Source organism: Chelonia mydas, chromosome 1 (assembly GCF_015237465.2).
Source record: "Chelonia mydas isolate rCheMyd1 chromosome 1, rCheMyd1.pri.v2, whole genome shotgun sequence".
NCBI classification, from domain to species: Eukaryota; Metazoa; Chordata; order Testudines; family Cheloniidae; genus Chelonia; species Chelonia mydas.
Window position 1 is genome coordinate 304,002,483 of NC_057849.1, and position 21,593 is coordinate 304,024,075.

A 21,593-nucleotide genomic window follows, 5' to 3' on the forward strand; every position below is an offset into this window, starting at 1 on the left:
CCCTGATCAAAGTGAATTTCACACCCCGATTCTCAGTGTATGTCCCGTTCAACACCCTTTATAAGGCAGACATAAAAATGAATTGAGTAACAAAATGCATCTCAAATTTATGAGTGTAGATATATTTATGTCTCAGTATAATGAAATATTATTCAGTAATTTTCAAAGCATTCAGTAATATTTTGCTGATGGATTTTGTTCTGTTTTTTTGTGCACATGTTCTCTGATTTGGCTTGCTTTTTTCATCATAGGATGCTGAGTGCAATTTGTATGCTACATCTGAAGCGTGACCTTGGCTTCTCATGTGCTTTGATTCAGATAGCAAAGATCTCCAAGTGTTTGAGCTTTTGTAGGTCATTTCAGCATTACATCCATTTCAAACAGTTTTAATTTGATGTTTTATATAAATATCAAGTCACAATCTATTTTAATTGTCTGCAGTTCAGTTTTGTGAGACAGGGACAGTTTGCAATTAGCCCTCATTCAGGTGTGTAGTGCCAGGAGTGGGGAGGATGTGTGCAAACAACCTTAACCTCTCCCTGCCCCATACATAAAGGCTACAGCCCTTGTGCACTTTTCATTACCCATTTCCCACAGGAGCAGGCAGGGAGGAGATGCTATAGCTCAGCCTCCCCATGCACATGGTAGCTGTGCTGGCCAGGTACCATTTAGGAAATAAGCAGCACCCTATGAAAAGTTGTGGCAGCAGAGTGCCTGGAAACTCTGAGAGGCATTCTGCTTCTCTAAGGCAGGACATGCCCTAGAGCTTCCCCTTGCAGGGGTACAGCTTTGCACTTCCCCAAACAAAGGATTGTGCTGTACTGACACAATTAAGCCCACATTTAATACTTGTATTTTATGATTCCTTTGCTTTCATTATTCGCCCTGTATTTTTAGCTGTTTCTTATAAATATCGTATGGCATGATGGAGAGAATTAATTTTTAAAAGGGCATCTGTGTGCGGACATGAACTGAATATCCAGCCAGACCATCGTAAGGACCTAGCCAGACGTTGGTCTGGGTGGCGCTCAATTTGAGGGGAAGTTATGTCCCTTTGGGATTTGCCAAGATGATGATGACTATGTCTGTTTTCCCAATGCTTTTTTGTCTGGGTAGTAGCACTAAAAGCAACCTGATGTGAACATGAGGGCAAAATCCTGGTTTGTCTTGCTTGGGTGCTTTGTGGGGATGAGGTCACCGGGAGCTTCATTCCTCTGTGCAGTCCGCCTCTGCAGGAGTAGGGCAGGATGGTTTCTTGTCATGGATGCCATTTCAGATTTTAGGGGAGCAACTTTAACTTGATTCCAGGGACTACTAAAGCACCTGAAAACTCTAGTTTTTTTGCAGATGATAACTTAGAAATTAGCTGACAGGAGCACTGTATCTAATTCCTGTATAAAGAAAAAAATATATATATAAAAACACCAACTGAAGCCATATTTTAATTTTATCTATAAATTTAGAACAATCAGGAGATAATATAGCAAGATACTCCCAATCCCAAACCTTGAGGTGGAGTCAGAACTGTTCAGCTGCATCCTGCCATTAAGCCATTAACACCCTCCTTCAGCTCAATCAGTGGTGGGGAGGAGCCTGTGCTTTGGGAACGGGAGAAGTCCATTTAAATCCCCATACAGGATAAAGTCCCATATGAGGAAGGGGTGCCACAGTCACTGAGGGGCCTGCAGCTCTTGAGGGAGAATTCTGGATTTGTGAATAACAGGCCCCAAGATCTCATCTCAGACAAGCCTAAGAAAAGACTGTGGAAGTTATGGGGTGGAAGCACTTGCTTCCACATAAGAGATTTCTTATGCCGATGTCAGAAGTAAGATCTGAACAGCTGGTTCTGAGGGCAAGCTTTGTCTGTCTAGGCAAGTATATAAAGAACAGGCTGGTGTGTAGGTGCACCATGTACCTCTTGTGGTTCTCCTGACTGCCATGGGCCCTATACTGCTAACAGAGATTCTCCGTTACCGCAGGCATCAGGGCCCTGTGCTTTGGCATAGGCGGTTCTGCCCCAGCCACAGCTGTGAAGCTCTCCAAGGCTGCTGTGTGCAGTTCCAACTGGCTGTGGAACTGTTATAACATCACAGTGCCTCCCTGAGTTATTCCTTAGCCATCCCAGTGCCCACTGCGCTGTTCAATGCACTGAAAAGGTTGTTACAACATAGAACAGGGTACAATAAAAACTGGCCATTGTAATTTGAAATCCATGTGTGAGTGACAGGGGCCATGATTTCATCAACAGCTGTGAAAAACTTGAGTTGCCAGACCCCTGAGCTGGAATTGCAGCCTAAGACTCCATGGTTCCATGGAGCTGAGTGAATGCGAGTGCCAGGGTGCAATTGCTGCTATGTGGGGCCCTAGGAGGCCTTTCGTCCTTGCCACCACCGTATAGTTGTGTCAGGCTTGAAGATCTGTCAACAGCCAAGGGACAGAGGTTAGCTCTGTGTGCAGCAAAGGCCCCGGGACGACACTGACCCTCTGAGTGGCCTGAGCAGTGCCCGTGGGTATGTATCAATGCGATGTTCAACCAGCTCTCCCAAGAGCCACAGCTGTGCAGCTCAGCACACTGGCTTGTCAGCAGAGAAACCCTGGCCAAGGATGAGTCTGTTTAAATTCCAGACACGCTCTGGTGGGTACAATTGGTGATTAGCAACTTTAATGAGAGCTTTAACCCCAGGTGCCCTCCCTCCCCCAGGGCTGGGAAGGGCCAGGCCCCAGGCTGGCAACACTGTGGTCTCATCCCACTGCCTCCATTGGGACCACTCAGTGCTCAACTGCTCTGCCAGATCAGGACCTTTAGGAGTAAGAAGCACAGCCCCCGATGGGCACTGTGCTCACTCTCCCATGCCACTGTGTGTCTTGTTACAGCGAAGCCAAAATGTTGTTCTTCAACCTTCATGCAGACTAAAGCAATGATGTAATTCAGCCTCATAACAAATACTTGATAGATCAGCACCATCACAACGTTTTTACATCACAAAATTGATTTGTTTATATATCAAATGTGATTTGTTTATAAAAAACCACATCAGTCAACAATTTAATACTCATTCACACCATACTGTAACAGCAGCAGCAGTGATTTTTAAGCTTTAAAAATGAGATTAAAAGTTGCTATGTCACATTGTGATGGGTTGGACCACAGAGACCCCCTTGGCGATGCCAATTGATGTGCCAAGGCTATTTCTGCCCCTGCTTTCCCTGCCAGCTTGGGACTCCAGCACCCTGTCTTGCTGAGCCAGACAAGCCAGTCTGCTCCAACACAGACCCAGGGTCTGAACCACGTGCCCCAAAGCTGCAGACTTAACTGAAAGCAACTTAAGAAGTGTTCCTGTCTTTAACACTCAGATGCCCAACTCCCAATGGGGTCCAAACCCCAAATAAATCCGTTTTACCCTGTGTAAACTTTATACAGGGTAAACTCATAAATTGTTCACCCTCTATAACACTAATAGAGAGATATGCACAGCTGTTTGCCCCCCGCCCCCCCAGGTATTAATATACACTCTGGGTTAATTAATAAGTAAAAAGTGATTTTATTAAATAAAGAAAGTAGGATTTAAGTGGTTCCCAGTAATAGCAGACAGAACAAAGTGAATTACCAAGCAAAATAAAATAAAACATGCAAGTCTAAGTCTCACACAGTAATAAAACTGACTACAGATAAAATCTCACCCTCAGAGATGTTTCAATAAGTTTCTTTCACAGACTGGATGCCTTCCTAGTCTGGGCACAATCCTTTCCGCTGGTACAGCCCTTGTTCCAGCTCAGGTGGTAGCTAGGGGATTTCTCATGATGGCCGCCCACTTTGTTCTGTTCCACCCACTTATATATCTTTTGCATAAGGCGGGAATCCTTTGTTCCTCTGGGTTCCCACCCCTCCTTCTAAATGGAAAAACTCCAGGTTAAAGATGATTCCAGTTCAGGTGACATAATCACATGTCACTGTAAGACTTCATTACCCACTTGCCAGCCCACAGGTATACAGGAAGATTTACAAGTAAAACAGAGCTATCTACAGGTAATTGTCCTGGTTAATGGGAGCCATTAAGATTCCAAACCACCATTAATGGCCCATACTTTGCATAACTACAATAGGATCTCAGAGTTATATTTCATATTTCTAGTTTCAGATACAAGAGTGATACATTTATACAAATAGGATGACCACACTCAGTAGATTATAAGCTTCGTAATGATACCTTACAAGAGACCTTTTGCATGAAGCATATTCCAGTTACATTATATTCACACTCATTAGCATGTTTTTATAAAATCATATAGAGTGCAACGTCACACACATCATTAAGCATCAACTAAATTATCACCAAAATAATTTATTTTAATTACATTTTTGAATATGTACTGTACATATAACAAGATTGAGAAAACAATGAACATCTAGGTTAATAAAAGGGCTAAAAAAAAACAACAGAGAAGGAGGAAGGATTATCCAACTAAGTTATAAATGTACGCTGATTTAGCAGCACATCTAAGGTGTGGACCTGCTAGAAAGAGTATGGAGTCAGTCCTTTCGTGCACTCAGCACAGGTGAAACAAAGGAGTTGGTTGCAGCTCCCAGATCCTGGGGTCAGGTAGCGACTGTCTGCCCCTTAGGGATTGCCAGAGGTGCAGCATGCTTTAGCCACACCCTTCCCTGCCTTGGCCCTGCCTCTAACATACCTCCTTATGCTATATGGAGAGAATTGCCAGCTCGCTGTTTCAAGCCAGCTAATTGGACCCTTTGCACCTCATTAGTCCCACAAAAAGGCCCTAGCCCTGCATCTTTCTAGAGGGACTTGTAAATTGAAGCTGTGAGAACAACTGATTTTTTGGTTTGCTGGCAGTTCTGAAAAATCAAAAAAAAATTCACTTCATGTTGCATTAAACATTTTGTTCAACTCCCAGAGAAACGTTTTGTTTTGATTTTGGGCTTTTTAACCCTAGTTTTTTAGTTACAAGCAAAGGAACTTTGGAAACATAGGTAGATTCGCAATGAGACTATGCCCTGGTCTAAACTACAGAATTACCTAAGTATAACTACGTTGCTCGAGGTGGTGAATAATCAGGGATGTAACATAGTCATGTAAACAGTGCTATGCTGGCGGCAGAGCTTCTCCCGCCGACATAACTACCAATTCTCACAGAGGTGGATTAACAAAGCTGATGGGACCTCTCTCCCGGCAGCTTAGATCATCTTCGTTAAAGTGCTACAGAGGCACGGCTGTACCGATGCAGTGTTTTAAGTGTAGGCCTGCCCTTAGATGCCTAATTCCAACATTTAGGGATCTTTCACAAAGCCACAGAGGAGCAGGTGCCCCACTGTGAATGCAGTAGTTAGGGCATTCACCTGGGATGAAGGAAACCTAAATTTAAATCTCTGCATAGGAGCAGAGACTTGAACCCTCTCTCCTCCTCCTGCTAAGGTATGTGCTCTTGTCCTCAGGCTGTGCAGGCAGCGGTGGGGCATAAGGGAGAGTTGCTCTTGTCTCTTCTGTTGAAGTTGTTCCACATTGTATAAATAATTAAATATTTATTGAAGCAGGGATTGGGGAACCCGGGTGTCCCCTCTTTCAGGTGAGTGCTCTAATCACCAGGTAATTGAGTCATTCTCTCATTTTCTGGCCTAATAAATAGTTGTTTATTATACAAAGTGTACCAGCTTCACCAGAAGAGATTCCCACCCCAGAGCAGCCAATACCCTGGTGATTAGGACACTCAGCTGGGAGTTTGGAGAATGTGAGTTTAAGTCCATGTTCCAGAGCAAGGAGACAAAGCTGGGTCTCCCACATCATAGGTGAGTATCTTGACTATTGGTCATGCAGACAGGGAGCATACCATGTCCTCCTTAATTTTTTGAGTGGTACATAAGCCTCCTTTTGACTCTAACCTGAAAAATAAAAACATTTTGTTCTGAAAATACCAAAATGAATGAAACAATTTGTCAAAATTGACATAAATTTGCAAAATATTTCAGTTGACTCAAATCTGTATTTTTGTCTCCAAAAAAAGTTTTAGCTAAAAAATTTTGCCCAGCTGTATAGTAAATATAATGCTCACTGGTAATATCACATACATATATATATTTAAATTATTTAGGAAAAAATGCGTCCTGGATATTGAATATTTTTCTAGTAGTTTAGAAGGGAGATTTTCATAACTACTATACTCTATGTTCGACAGTGTGAATATCACAGGCCAAACAGTTCATTAATCAAAAATCCACAGAAGGAGCAAAACTGCTTTTCTTATATGCTGTTCTGATCAAAGCCCTGGCATCACCCAACTGTATGAGATCGAACCCTCTAGCTGTGCCTTTAACCGAGACTCCAAATGCAGTGTGGGAACAGACTGTTTTTGCTACATCTCTCAGAAGTGAACGTTGTCATGTATCTTGCCTCAAGAAAAAGGCTTTGCAGGAATTACTCCAAAATAGCTTAAGACCTTCATGTCATAAAATATACAAATTTGTGAGAAAATCATATTAAATCAAAAGGAAAAAACTTGAAGTTTTATCTGATGTAAGCCTGGGCAATCAGCTTACCTAGAGAAGGTAAAACTTATATCAGTACAATAGTATCAATGCAGGAAATAAAAGTATCCAGAGTCCTCCTCATGGTGTCAAAATTGCTGCCTTTTAATTGATCTCTGAGTGTCAAGACTTGCACAGGCACATGCATGCTTACGTGCTCTGTGATCTTCGTCAGCCCCCCACTCTTCTCTTTCTCTCTTCCTGTTTATATCTCTGAGTGTCATTGAAGTAAAAGGTCTGATTTTTCATTATACCAGGCATGAATGCATCATCTATTTTTAGCATCCTGAAAAAGCTATTTGCACAGGTGCATCTAAGAACATTGTGATTTCAAGCAATTGTTATCTATTCCGTTTTCATCTGTATGGTACCATATTGTATGGCACCATGTTTCCCTGAGTAAATTGGAGTCATCTGTTTCTTGTCACTTCCCAGGTGAATTTGAGAAGTTTCTTTGGGTTCATAGAAGTGTTAACTCATCATATGTATCCTGATTAGACTAAGGTATTTTTGTGTACCATAAGGCTGATTCTCCATAGCCTTGCACTTTGTGTAATCGTTTATGCATGGGCCCAATGGCTGTAAAATGCTACCAGATCATAATGCACATGTGTAAATGCGACTACACCACGGGTGAGGCACTGGTGAATCAGACCCTAACGGTTCACATCCTCTAGAATGAGGCCTCTAACTTTTCTTGCATAGAATCCAGTCTAAAACTCATTGAACTACATGGAGAGGTCAAGGTCTTAATTTTTAGGAATTAGGTGAGGATCTTTCAGTCATGGGTTTAAAATGAGAATGACTGTGGGTTTTTTTTAAAAATAATTCTATATGTCTCAGTACTACTGAGACATATCCAATAGGATTCTTAATAAGCAATGCTCAAATCTATAAAAATCTGTTCTCTTAATACTCAAAGGAATTCCATGAGTAATTTCCATTTCCATTGACTAGCAATACCTTGGTAAATCAACTGCACATTGCTAGGAGAATAGTTTATTCAGAAGAAAGCAGTGTCAACAATTGAGATCTGATCTTGCACTCCTCTCTTAGGCATAATCCTGTGAAGACAACGGGAGATTTACATGAGTATGAATAATAGGACTGAGATTTAAGAGCCTGATTCAAAGCCCAATAGGACTCCATGAACTCCAGTGGGAATGGGATCAAGCCCTTAGTAACTCCCTCAAAAGTAAGCCCTTCATAACCCACTGCATCCTCAGATCATACAAATCAATATAGTTCTATTAACTTTAATGAGGTATGTTGATTTACACCAGCTGAAGATCAGGTTGTTAGTGTCTGATGAGTTTGACAACTCAAATGTTACCATAGTAAGAATTTGCTTCTAGGGGTGGAACCTAGATTGGAAACCAGCAGACAAAGCTGAGTAGCTTTGGATGCACTGACCACAACAAAAAAATGAAATAATACTACTTGTAGTTAAATCCGTAGGTGCCAATGGGTCTGAATACTTCATCTTCAAGTATCAGGGAGTCAGCATGTCATACAGGGTCAGAGATTTATCTGAAGAGGTCCTGAGGTAAATAGTATGTTCTGTACGTCTTAAATAGGGTCTAAGTACTGTTTGTACGTACCCAATGGAAAACATTTACTTAACCTACTAAATCAATGTGCCAGTTTCAATGTAAAACATTTTTAAAATGGTCTAACATGATTTTAAATAATCTATTCTTACTCAAGAGTTTGTTGTTAAACTAACACAGGAAAATTATGCTAACATTCTCAATTATATAGATATTGCTAAGGGTCTCAGACTAAAAAATTTAGAATCGTTACTGTACTTTTAACGACAGCATAGAGACTATCCTGATACTGTGAAAATACGAATAAAAATAGTTTGGGGGCTTTTTTTGGTTATAACATATTTGTTTCATGTAGATGTTTCAGATAGCCACTGGATTGCTGATATAATATTAGTACTGATGGCAAGAGACACAGCAGCAGCATTGACAGTAGAAATTCTGGAGCTTTTTTGCCTGCCTACCAAGGCTGTTTTGTGTTTTGATCCATGACAGTTTAACTGACAGAGCTCTGGTGTCAGCTGTAGCAGTGTCTTCACTTACTGAACCTCTTAGAAGGAAGTGAGACATTCAAAATTTTGCTAACAGTGGTATGATCAACATGACACTGTAATGAAACCTAGGAGGATATTGGTATAATATATCAGACCACAAACCATCATTAGTGTCATAGCTCTTGCTGGTATATATCTTTTTTCCTAACCCTTATAACATTTCAAATAGAATATAGTAAGGTGCTTTGTTCCTCTAAGGACTGCTAGTGTAACAAGGCAATCTTTTGATTTAATCCCTTACAAGTCTGGCCAGAATAGCTTGCAGAATAAAGCATATTGATTAAATAATTCAAAGTACTGTAGTGGGAAATGATGTGTAATCCCCAATCTCATAACCCTGTTTCAAATGAACCAAGGTAGAGCAGAGAAGTGGATAGAACTGCTGGATCATTTAAGGCCTAATCTTGTGAAGTTCTGAGCATCTCCTAAGAGGAGCTCAGCACCTTCAGTTCTTTTTGAAGTTGAGAGTGCTGACTGTCTCTCAGCAATGGGCCTTTACTTTCCAAATATAGAGTTTTATACCATTCTTTTGTTCAGGAGATTTACTGCACTGCATTCTGTAAGTAGTGCTGTTACTTTATTTGGATTGTTCACTATGGGTCCACTCACTTCTAAGTATTATGTATTATTTGATTAGTAGATATAAGAGAATAAATAATATTTTATAATCCCTTAATATCTGCTAGTAGGTATGATAACAAAAAGAACAGGCAGTACTTTGAACTGTGTATAACGTAAACATTTTAATCTCTTCGTGTTAAACGTGGCTTCTTCTTTACAACAGGAAGAGAATCAATACATAACATTAGCAAATGGCTAATATTTGAAATTACTTGGTTAGTTAAGAGAGAGTGAAGAGTTAAGATTTTTCCTATAGGGTGGCTTTACTGCTAGATTTAAATACACCACTTTCATTTTATAAAATTAAGTCAATAATCAATTGAGTAATATTTTAATTCCTTTTAGTCATGTTGCTGAGTCATGCATAACCTTCAGTGTGACACCTCCCCCTTTGTAATGTTTTACTTGTGCATTGGCATTAGAAGTGTGTATACAAATTGTAGTTGAAGTGATTGGGAGCTGCAAAAACAGGCCATTTTTGCTTAGAGAGCCTTAATATGGGTTTAGGCACAAACCTTCTGGTAGCCAGCTTTCAAATTGTAGACCTTTGAATCTATCTATACTTTATACAGAAAAAAACTATATAAACAGATATTAAGGATGCATAATCAAGAATTCAAAAGTTAGGAAATGCCAGGACTAAGGTTGCTTGCGCACCCTAAATTCGTACCCCCTTGTGCATATGAATTATGATGTAGTCTTATTTATGTGATCACATCCCATTTTCCCAGGACTCCTGCCTTATTCAGTAAATGGATAGTTACTCAATATTTTGTTTTATCCTCACCATTGAATGTGTGGTCCAAGGCCTTATTTACTGTTCAAAACCTGCTCTGAAGACAAAATCATTCATTTACTCGTGGGCTTTCCATGGCACTCATCACTATAGTATCTGAGTGCGCCACAAACATTAATTATGTTCACAACACTTTTTTGAGGTCAAGTGATGTTACTAGTCTTCCCATTTTACAGAACGAGAACTGAAGTACAGAGACATTAATGTCAAAGGTGTCCACTAATTTTGGATACTGAATTTGAGACACCTCGGTTATGATTTTTCAGCGTACTATTATATAGCAGCACTTTTTATGTTCAAAACACGCAGTGCGAGAGGGAGTACGGTCCAGCGGTTAGGACATTGGCCTCAGACTTAAGAGACCCAGGTTCAATTTCTTGCTGTCTTTCAGGCGTCCTATGTCACCTTAGGCCTCAATGCACAAAGTGAGTAAGATGTTGTGATATTGTGCATTGCTATGCCTGACTTTTAGGTGCCTAGAAAATCACTTATTCACAAAGCGTGACCTAAACTCCTATACAGTGACTGGGGAGAGAGAGGGGTCTTGAATGGGATTCACACAAGCCTGCATGCTAGGCAGGGAACTGCCTATGCTAGCCAGTGAGAGATGCCAATGACAGGGGTGTGTGCTAAACCCCACCCCCTCCGATATAGGCACCTAAGTCTGAGCGGGAGGGAGGCACCTATCTGTGCTTGAGATTCTTAGCCGCAGACGGTCTCTTGGCATTAGGCACCTATGCTATTAGCAAGAAGCCCGTGGGGAGAAGGATGACCTGCCATGTAACTTTGAGCCCAGTGGTTAGGGTACTCACCTGGTATGTGGGACACCCCCACAGCACCCTCCAATTTAAGTCTTGCCTCCACCTGAAGGGGAGAAGGGACTGAAGGGATCTGCACCTCTCAGGTGCATGTTCTAACCATTGGGCTATAAGATGTTCTGATGAGGAGACACCCTCGGTCTCTTCTGTTGAAGCTGTTGCACTCTGGATAAATAATTAAAGAATCATTGGAGGAGGGGGACTGGGGACTGGGTCTCTCACCTCTCAAGTGAATCCGTTACCCATTTGAGTAAACGTTATGAGAGAGGGCCTCCTCCTCCTCCTCCCAGCTGTTTTTTGTGAACTCGCCTGAGGGATCCTACCTGGTAGGTGCCCTCCCAGCACGCTTGCCAGATGGGCCCTGCACCCAACTTAGGTAGCTGAATGCCCATCTTCCCGGGGTTTGCGAATCACTCTGGGGCTTAGGCAGGAGGTAGGTGCCTGGGCACCAAGAGGGAGGCAACCCGGCACATGCTCAGAAGCATAAAAACAGGTGCCTAGGGAACTTTTAATGCAAAATGTAGGTGGCGAGTGAGTTCAGGTGCCTACAGGGTTCAGAAGGAGTTTTGTGCATTGCAGTGGTCCTGAAATCTAGATCTGGGTGCCTCCAAACAGGGACTGAGGGCTTGTCTACATGGTGGGTTTAATCCGCAGAGTTTTGCCACTTGTCCGGTAATGCTCATTACTCAAGCCACAGTAATAGTGTGCTCATGGGACAATGTGCTCTCTGTCAATGCACATCCTTGTGTACGCTCGACAGCAATTTGCTGCAAACTGAGGGTGTGCCATTCTCAGGGGTGGGGAGGCATCCCATGTGTCTTTGCTTTGCTGCTGAGCCGTGTGCATTCAGGCATTTTTCTTGCTGTGCATTTTGAGATACATAGCAGAAGCCAGGCTGACTCAATTTTTTAAAAAAATCCCATGATTCATCAGTCTCCCCTGTACTTCCTTTAGGGTGGACTAATGCCATTTTCAAATTACTGATGGCCAGCCTGGACCCAACAATGCTATGTGGCACTATGCTGGCAAACTGGAATATGCAGAGGCTTCTTGGGCTGTATAAGGGCAATCAATGATCTTCTCAAAAGCGTTGCAGGAATGGAAGGGACTAGCGAGCAGTATCAGAGGGGAATACCTATGCAGCTATTCCTCATAATCTCTGAATAAAAATATGAGCAATTTCTCAGGCTTAGATTTTGCTTTATCTCCCCTGCAGACATGTTGAAAGTGCAGAGAAAAATAGATAGGCTTCTGCAATAATTGCCTGAAGCATTTACTGTTACCAGTCTGTAAGAATGTGTGTCATCAGGGAATTTGTACTCTTTGTAGCTTCATGGGCATGCAATGTTGATTTCTACCTCATATAAATTGAGAACACTATCCAAACTTCTTTTCCTATCATCACTGTTTCGAACTTTTGCATTTCACATAAAAATATGTTTCCCTTATTCAAATCTGCTGCAGAGTGGACAGGGTGAAGCAGAGACAGTGACTTTGCCATCCTGCCAGCCAACATTTAGAGGTGGCAAACACGGCTTGGGGCTGGGGAGGCAGTGTTCTGCAGGCAGGGCAGCTGAGGACAGGGGAAGGAAAACAGGTACATAGGCATGTGCTTTCCATATTGTGGGCCTGAAAAGGTCAGTAGTTGGAACTTTAGCTTGAGATAGAGCGTGATTGCCCAGCTGGAGCAACTGTCATTTTGAAAAGGTGTATGGGGCAGGAGGGTGAATGGAGAGCATGGGCCAAGGGGTGTGTGTGTGGGAGCCGGGGACCTCAGACTCAGAAATGCCTCTAGCTCAGATCCTGTGACCATAAAACAGAAGCTAGCATGGCAGTATAGCATAATAATAAGACAATAAAACTTAAATAGTAAATTATTTAAATTTTTTTAAAAAAACTTACACACTGAGGTTCCCTCCATAGGTTGCTGCCCAGCAATCGGGGTTGGTTGCTACAGTGCATGAATCAGGCTCACTCTCCACCTGGCCAGCATCAGAGCCCTGAGTTCTGAACAGATTCTGTGAGATGTCTTCACTGGCCTCCTCATGCTCATCCCTCAATGGGTCAACCTTGGCAGGGACGGTGGCCAGCAGGCTCCACAAACTGCCTGGTTTGGTTGGCCGTGTTATTATATAAAGGCCATGTAGTTATGTAAATTCCTGTCCAGCTCCTCAAAAAAATAGCAGATTACATGTTTCCTGCCAAATGTTTTTCCTGATTTCCCTCATTTTAATGTAAGTGCTCATGAGCTGTTTTCTCTTTATCTGACACTGTTTGGCATGCCGGCTGTGGACCCTCATGGACATCTGCCTAGCAACGTCCACAAAAAGGTCTTTACTGTGGTACTTGGTGTAACTGTGCCTTAGTGGGTCACAACTGAGGATGCCAAATTGCTGAGAAATAGGGCAGATACATCCCAAGACTGATGAATAATCCTCCATAGGATATGCCAAGCCAGCAACAAAAGTAAACTCCTGTTTCACCACACTGGCTAACAAGACGTCATAAAAGCAGTTTCCTTGGGCATTCCAGTTCTTATATCACCACCAAAAACACTGGACTCAGAGACGAGTTATTCTTTATAACCAGTTGCATCAAATAATAGGTTCTTCTGATTCCAAAGGACTAGCCATGCACCCAGGTCAATATGTAACTTAGATCTTATCAAAAAATCACGCTGATGCCAGTCATTTAGTATCTAAGGTCTAAAGGTTTATTTATAAAAGGAAAGAAAGATGACAGTTAAAATTGGTTAAAGAATCAAATACATACAGTAATCGCAAAGTTCTTGGTTCAGGCTTGTAGCAGTGATGGAATAAACTGCTGGCTTATGTCAAGTCTCTGGAATATATCCACAGCTTGGATGTGTCATTTAGTCCTTTATTCAGAGCTTCAGTTTGTAGCAGTTCCTCCAGAGATAAGAAGCAGGACTGAAGACAAAATGAAGGTGTTTCCAGGGCCTTTTATAGCTTTTGTCATGTGGAGGGAATCCCACTGTTCTTACTGTGGAAAATTACAGCAACAAGATGGAGTTTGGAGTCACATGGGCAAGTCACATGTCCATGCATTTCGCCTGGTCACAGCAGGAAATTCCATTAAGTGTAGATGGGCGTCTCCCATGATCCATTGTCAGTTAAATGTTCTTTTGATGGGCCACTCAATTTGAATAGTCCCTCCAAGATGTGCTGGCTAGCTACCTTATGGGCAGTACCCCAGGAGCAAACATTTGAAATCCAGGTATAGAGCCAATACTTATAACTTCAAAGACAAAAATGATACATGCATACAAATAGCAAAATTATATTCAGCGAGCCATAACTTTTCCACCGACACCCCATTTAACAACCTTTGTACAAGATTTGTTGCAAATAGATAACAGTGATCTAGATGGTCGTATTATAATAAAAAAACATCACACTTGGTCACAAGAGCTTCCTGTGCCAATGCTTTTCTTTCCCCCACCCCTCCACCCCCAGGAGCGATGAGATCCAGGGTCCCAGCACATCTTCCCGTGGCTGCTCAAGGCATGTTATAGGACTTCTGGAGCTTATTATTATAGGGCTTCTTATTGAAGCTATTGTGATAAAGTGGAATCCAGAAGTAAATGCAAAAAATCTGGCTCTGTGCCAGCTTATAAATAGAGATGGGGAGATCTTGTCAACTTGACTTCAGAGCTGGGGAGGAAACACAGATAAACAGATGGGTCAGTTACAGTTGCCTGCAAGCCAGAATGGGATATCTGTTAGAAGACTTCCAGCAAGCATGATTCCAGTTTCCTTCCTTAGTGTTCCCCTTCCCAGCTCTGACAGCACAGAGCCTTACCTGTGTCCCTGTTCCCATTCCCCCCCTTAGCAAAACATGATTCCAATTTCCCCACCCCCATTCCCTGTTCCCATTTCTCCCACCCACTTCCTGATTGACTGCAGACTATATAGTAAAACTTTCTGCTTAGCTATAGCTTAACCTATCATTTTCCTGAAATTTAATTAACCAATCTTAACATATTGTAACATGATTATTTAACCAATTATATCCCACCACCTTAATTAGTTTACACCCAGTAAAATTAATTATACAGCAGACAGAAACAATCACAGAACCAGACAGAGATTATACAGACAAACAATAGGGAAATGGGGACTACAATGATAGAACAAACACAGAAATGAGGATTTCACATCCCAGCTATTGATAAGTGAGTTCTTACCAGACAGGATGCTATCAAACTAAGTTTCCTTTTACATTTTCTAGGCACTTCCCTTTCTCTGGAGGTGATAGGGATTATCAGGACAGGATTGTATTCCTAACAGCCCCATAGCAGCTTATTTCAATGTGACTAGTTTGGAATGTGAGGAGGTGACCGGTCGCTTCCCAGCCTATGGCTGCCTCTGCTGCTTAGCCAAAGGCCTTAGCCTAAGAACAGGGCCTGAGACTGTCACAGAGAGAGAAGGCCCTTACACCAGCAGACGGTGATTTTGACTCTCTCTTTTATACCTCTATAACTAGCTAAGTGATAAGAATACACCTAAATTAGAGTACAGGCCTTTACAGACAGGCCCGAATATCTATATCCTGATATACAGCTGAACCAATTTTCCTAAAATTTTTTCCAGAAAAATTCAGCCTGAGGCAGACATCCAGCATGAAAAATGTCAGGCCAAATGGTTAAAAGTGTTAAGCAACTGAAAACAGGGTCTTATACTAGAAAGTGGCAGGCAATATTAACTACAGGTGGCACCTATAATACTTTGTTGTAGGATTATTTAAAGCAATGCAGTATATAAATTTGATTAATATAAATGTTTGTTAATTGATTTTGTATCTGATAAATATTTTAGTCTGAATTAGCGAAATTGCTATACATTTTGATGTTCCATCTAAAACCCTGTGTACTCTGCATTAATAGGAGCCTTAATTTAGAAAATTGTTTCTCTAAATGGATCCCAGTTGGCTTTTAATGGCTCCTCTGAACCTTCAGCAATGGTGAGTTGTTAATTTTGTAGGTCAAACTGCAGAAGATAGGGGTGTGAATGTTTTTAAGTATTAGAAGTAGCAAGGAGTAAAGAAAAAAGATAGGATTCCTTGAATTACTTTAATCTGGTATAGTATTTGAAAGACTTTATGAAAACACACACATGCTAGTTTGGGAAATCAAGGTTATTGTTGTTTTAAAGATAGACCAGGCATACAGAAATTTAAAGAAATTTAAATCAGTCAGATGTTAAAGAAAACTATTATTGTTTTTCACTGCATCTCAAATAAGTACATATTTTATAGCTCGAGAAGGTTCTTACATTAATCCTAAATTATATAACATAACCAAATTTTTAAAAATCTAGACCAAAGCAATAAACCTGCATTGCAACTGTACAGAACAGCTTAGACTCATCTGACTTCATCAGGCAGTTATCAAAAGTAGTTGTCATCGTATGACTAATTTGTCTTTTTAAAGGCAGGATCATGACAGATATGAAATGTGGAATAGAACTGGGGTATTCAATATATTTTCACTGAAACATTTTAGATCTCAGAAAACAAACTCCTGAGGAAACACCATATAGTAGAAAGAATATAAATTGCATTGAACCTTTATTGGAGTTTGTCATGGCTTTTTAGGTATTGGCTAGTGATCCACGGGACACTCATTTTTTTATTTTCATTTTTCAGTTACATGTTTATTCTTGTGTACCATTATCTTCTAAAATATAAAAATATTGGGCCAAGTCTTGTACCTACCCCACTCAGAACTTCCCTTAATCAGAGAAAGAGGTGAGCCAAAGACTCCATGAAATCTACTGTGAATGATACAAGTATAATTAACTGTAAAAGTGTTTGGATTCTACAGAGATGAGTGCTAGTATAACACCGTAATACAGATATATCCTATGAAGTTGTCTTCACTTAAGTTTCCTGAGTGAGGATTTCAGGATTTAGCCCTTTGACTGGTAGTTCATAGGGTAGAATCCTTCTTGAAATCAATGGGAATTTTGCATAGATTGCAAAGGAGCCAGGATTTCAACTATGGATTTTAAGATTAGAAGGTACCATTATGATCATCAAGTCTGACCTCCCCTCTAACATGTGCCAAAACACTTCATCCAGTAATTCTTGGATGAAGCCCATACCATGAGTTTGAGCAAGAGCACATATGGTAGCTGGAAATCATATTTTATTTACTTATTGCATTTTTATTTTTTTTTAGTTTGGGTCAAGGGGATATATAGGTTAATTAGTGGGATTGATAGAAGATACAGTTAATTAATTTTCTTTCTTTACTTCCTCAGTACAAAATTTTGGTTTACTATATTAGTGGTGTCAAAATGGTCATTGTTAGAAGAAACATCTTCAAAATTTTCAGATTTCCGTTTACGTATTAAGAATTTATCCAGCCCAAATTTCCGTTGGTCACCAGTAATTCCAGAGAGTGATCCTGATTCCTAGGCAGGAATTAGCTGGTACATAAATCTCCCTTGTTAGTTACGAAACAACTTCCTTTGGCCATCTCTGTTTCCATTTATGACAACTAATGTCAGTGACAATGGCAGGAATTACAGAGTATATTCTGTGAGGAGTCCCCCTATGTCCGAATGCAGTAAGGATGGAATGTTCTTCTCTTCCTGACTGAATATGAGCCAGCTTCAGCAGTAACTTAAAGGAACAAAAGCTTTAAGCAGGTTTTCCTTGGCTGAGCTTCAAGATGGAGCTCTGAACATAGGAAGGAAGAGAAGTCAGAGGGACAAAGATTGCTTTAAACTAATAGCGCGCAAAAATGGTGACTGAAGAAGACAGAGTTCCTTCCCAGCTATTTGGGAGGCCTCCTTTATCTTTCCACGTCATCCCAAAAGCAGAAGAATTTATCTAGTACACTCATCAAAGCTTCTCTGCCTGGGTGAGTGCATGGACCAGCTACTCAGGTTTACACATCACACCAGTTAAAACACTGGCAGCTGCTCTACAACAGCACTCCCACTGTTTCTACCCCTAGTAGACCTGAATGAGATGTAACAACTGTGTGTGGGGGGGGGGGGGAAGAGAGGGAATTAAAATTCTAGTGTAGACAAGATCTTAATGAATAAGAGACTGTGGAAAGGAAAAAGAAGAGAAGCATTTACCAGCTGAGGTAATAAACAAAAAACAAAACAAAGTAAATCAATATATAAATTAATAGGAAAAAAGAAAATTACACAGAAAAAAGGAGAGAGGAAGGAAAAATAACATGAACAGAATAGGAGCAAGAGAAAATGGACAGACAGTGGAGAGGATCACAGTTGTGTTAAGGCCTGTCATGAGAGGACATGGGTGGAAGTGGAGGTGCCCATCCCCCAGTCCATCGCAATGAGGCATTCAAAAGGAAGAGGTTGTGAACAGAGGCCTGGAATTACGTTTTGTTTTGTTTCAAGAAAGATCTAAATCAGCAGTGTTTATATAGCAGGTAAAATTCATATCAGACAGGCCGGACCCCATCTGTCACAACCAGGTTTCCTCAAGATGACTGGAAATAGATGTTGGCAGCCTCCTGCTTAAAAATATCTGTTTAAATATTCACAAGAAATGTGTCTTTGCTGTCAGTCATCACTTGGGTTTAGATCTTTTTAATGTAGACAGTAGAAATACATCAGTATATCTTAAGAAGGTTTGAGGCATAACAATAAATGGTTCTGTTTTATTCTTGAAACTGATTTATTATGTTCCAAATCCTTCCAAAGGCAATTTCCTTTTTCTGAACATGCAGTAAATTAATCTATTAGATTCAAGTCCTGTTTCTTTCTTTCCACACTAAATCTGATGATGGGGTTATAATTCTCCTCTGCTTCCAGGAGAAACAAAAAGTTTTTTAAAAAGTGGTTGTTACAGGAAACCTCCTCAGCCTTTATGCAGAAAAACGGAGAAAAATTTGTATTGGAAAAGAGTACAGTGGATCAGTTCATACCACATTTTTAAAAATCATTAACCTCTACAACAAATATCATAATTATTCTTAGCTTCATATACTCTGTATGCATAAATTGAAAAGCTAGATGTTATATTGCTATGAGTTTGTATGTATCAAAATCTGATTCTTTAACAAGCCAGCCATCAACATTTCTGGTTTGCTTACTGAGTCTGTGAATGAGCAGATACATGAATGAACCTGTGAGCATTCGCATCAATTGTTTCTGGTCCCTTTTGGCTCAGTCCTGCACCACTAATCTCAGTGCACTCTGTACTCAATTTTCAAAATAGCAGAAAGCAACCAGTACGGTGAAGAAGAGTCAATGTATTATGTATATATACATTTATATGTTAAATACCAGCCAATCCATAACCCACACATATTACAGTGTGTTGGTGCATGGCATACCAATAAAAGTATTATGATACTCAGTTTACTCTTTATTCCACCAAAAAATATGTGCCATGACACTTGTCCTAATAAAATGGGCTCGAAGGTTTTCAGTGAGAATAGTAATCACAAGACAGATTGTGAAGGGTTTAATTTAAAATTGTATCTCTCAAGCAAGAAAAGGTCTTGGCAGTGAGTAATAGTAAAATTTCAAATAAAAAAAATATGAAGTCACATATTGCTTTTCCTGAATTGTTGGAGTAAATTTGATCTTATTACACTGTGCTGAAGAGTGCAAAGGTATATCAGGGCCTTAGGGCTATTCACCTCTTAACAAAGTTCCCCCTCAGTCATCCTGGTAATTTGATTTACTGATCTATTTTTTTTAAAATTAACCTTCGTACACAGTGGTTTTTGAAACAGTCTCTAGTCTTGTGACTATTTCAGAGCCACTGAGAACAAATACAAGGCTGGAATAAAAGTAAATACTATTAAGAATAAGATTTCTGAAGCAACATACAACACCATATTGGGGCTATCGCAGTTTACGCCACCTGATGATCTGTCCCATTAATTGTACTGACTCTATGTCTGTTCTTATCCTTAGTTTAAGAAGAAACCATGTTTTCTAAAATATTCAGATTTTCCTCACGTTAGTTTTACTGCATCATGGTTGCAGTTGAATGTGACTGGAGATTTATATAGATTTATACAGATTAACTTTGTTATGCTGTCAGAAGCTTAGTTAACAAAGTAATCATTTAATATGGGAAAGCTGTAATTTCAGTAACTAAAAACTATGATGGAACGAACACTGCAGTTAATGGAAAGACTTCAGTTGGCATTGGATTGGGCCCATCGTCCTTGCCCTAGTTACTGACTACATTTCCAAGAGCCTGTTGAGGCATCGAGGTCCCATCTCTTGGGGACTTTTCCTGGTATAGAAGATGAGCTAAATAATCTAAAACTATATCATGGCATTATGACCCACAGAAAGGCGTATGACTCCCATTTCAGCTCCCTCTGGACAGTGGTGTAGTTGTGTTTGGAATGGAAGCCCAATCTTTCAATCATGCCCACAATCAATCAAGTGTTGATGATTTTCTACAAAACTTTCAGGACTCAGGATGTTTTGGGCTCCTGACTGACTGGTTTGGGAGGTATGAAACTGATGCACTTGTATCATTGTCACTTCCAAATTTTAGCAAGGGCCATCCAGCACACATAATTACAACTCAGAAACTGCAGTGAAATGGCAACTTGAGCAACAGTGCTCAAGAAGTTTTATAATTTTTTGTAATATGAGATATTAAAACACTATACAGTGGGAAAAAGATGGAACATTAGTCCATCACAGAATGTTCAATGTCATAATAGTAGAAAAAAACCAACATATGAAGTAGATGAAAACTCAAGGCTGTAGCCTGACCAACTATGGAAAACTGCCTACGCAGCAAGACAGTGATTAATGATAAACAGCATCTTTAATGCTATGATGAAAATTCAATTAGGTGGGGATAAAATCAATCAAATCTAGATGAAACTATCTTTGTTTGTAGAGGCAGGACAGTATCCAGAGGGAATAAATGCTAGGCCTTCTCTGCTTGAGTCAGTCAAGGAGGTTCTAGCTGTGTTAGCTACTTTGTTGGTAGAAATTGCCAAGATCATTTTTAAGAAGGACCAGGTGCTGATTATTTTAAAAGAAGCATTATTTAAGTCTCTGGCCATCTTTTGATGCTGACATTCTATTAAACTATTGACCAGCATCTCTTCATTTCTGATTAAGTTTCTGAAAAAGATGGTGCAGGACAATCCTTTCAGTAGCTTAAGGTCTCTGTCTTCCTTGAACCTCCTCATTGGGGCTCCAACTTGGCTATGTAACAGATGCATTTACCTCATTGGTAGATTGTCTTCTCTTGGTGTTGGATAAAGATCTATGTTGATTTCAGTATTATAAACCCCATCATCTGCCTTAAATACTCTGGATCATGATATGTTATAGGTACACATGCAGTCTCTGAAGGATATGGACAGTGTTACCCTCTGCTCCCTTCCCCCAAAATTCTTTTAATACAGAAGAATGACAGAATTTCATCATCTTAGTAGCAGGAGTTTTATCAGTGTAGCACAGTGTAGCCTGGATGGATCAGGGCAGAGAATCTAGACCTTCAACCCTCCAGTTCTCATTTAATGTAATGGATATAATAATTTTTGGTGTTTTTCAGTAGAAGATATCCCAGCTGTGCACAATTGTGGGTTGATGCACAAGTCTGAAAGCATCACCAGAGCCTAACTGTCCAATCAGAATGTGGCCCTCAGAAAATAATTGTCTAATGAGGATTAGAACCCAAGTAAGTTAGGCTGATTCTCAACACCCTTAACCACCAGCCCCCATA

General features: G+C 40.4%; 1 protein-coding gene across 3 annotated transcripts in view; it reads left to right on the top strand.

Moving 5' to 3' along the window:
* The window catches only part of KCND2 (potassium voltage-gated channel subfamily D member 2), a 439,877-nt gene that overhangs the window by 129,846 nt on the left and 288,438 nt on the right, over window positions 1-21,593 (top strand). The window lies entirely within an intron of this gene.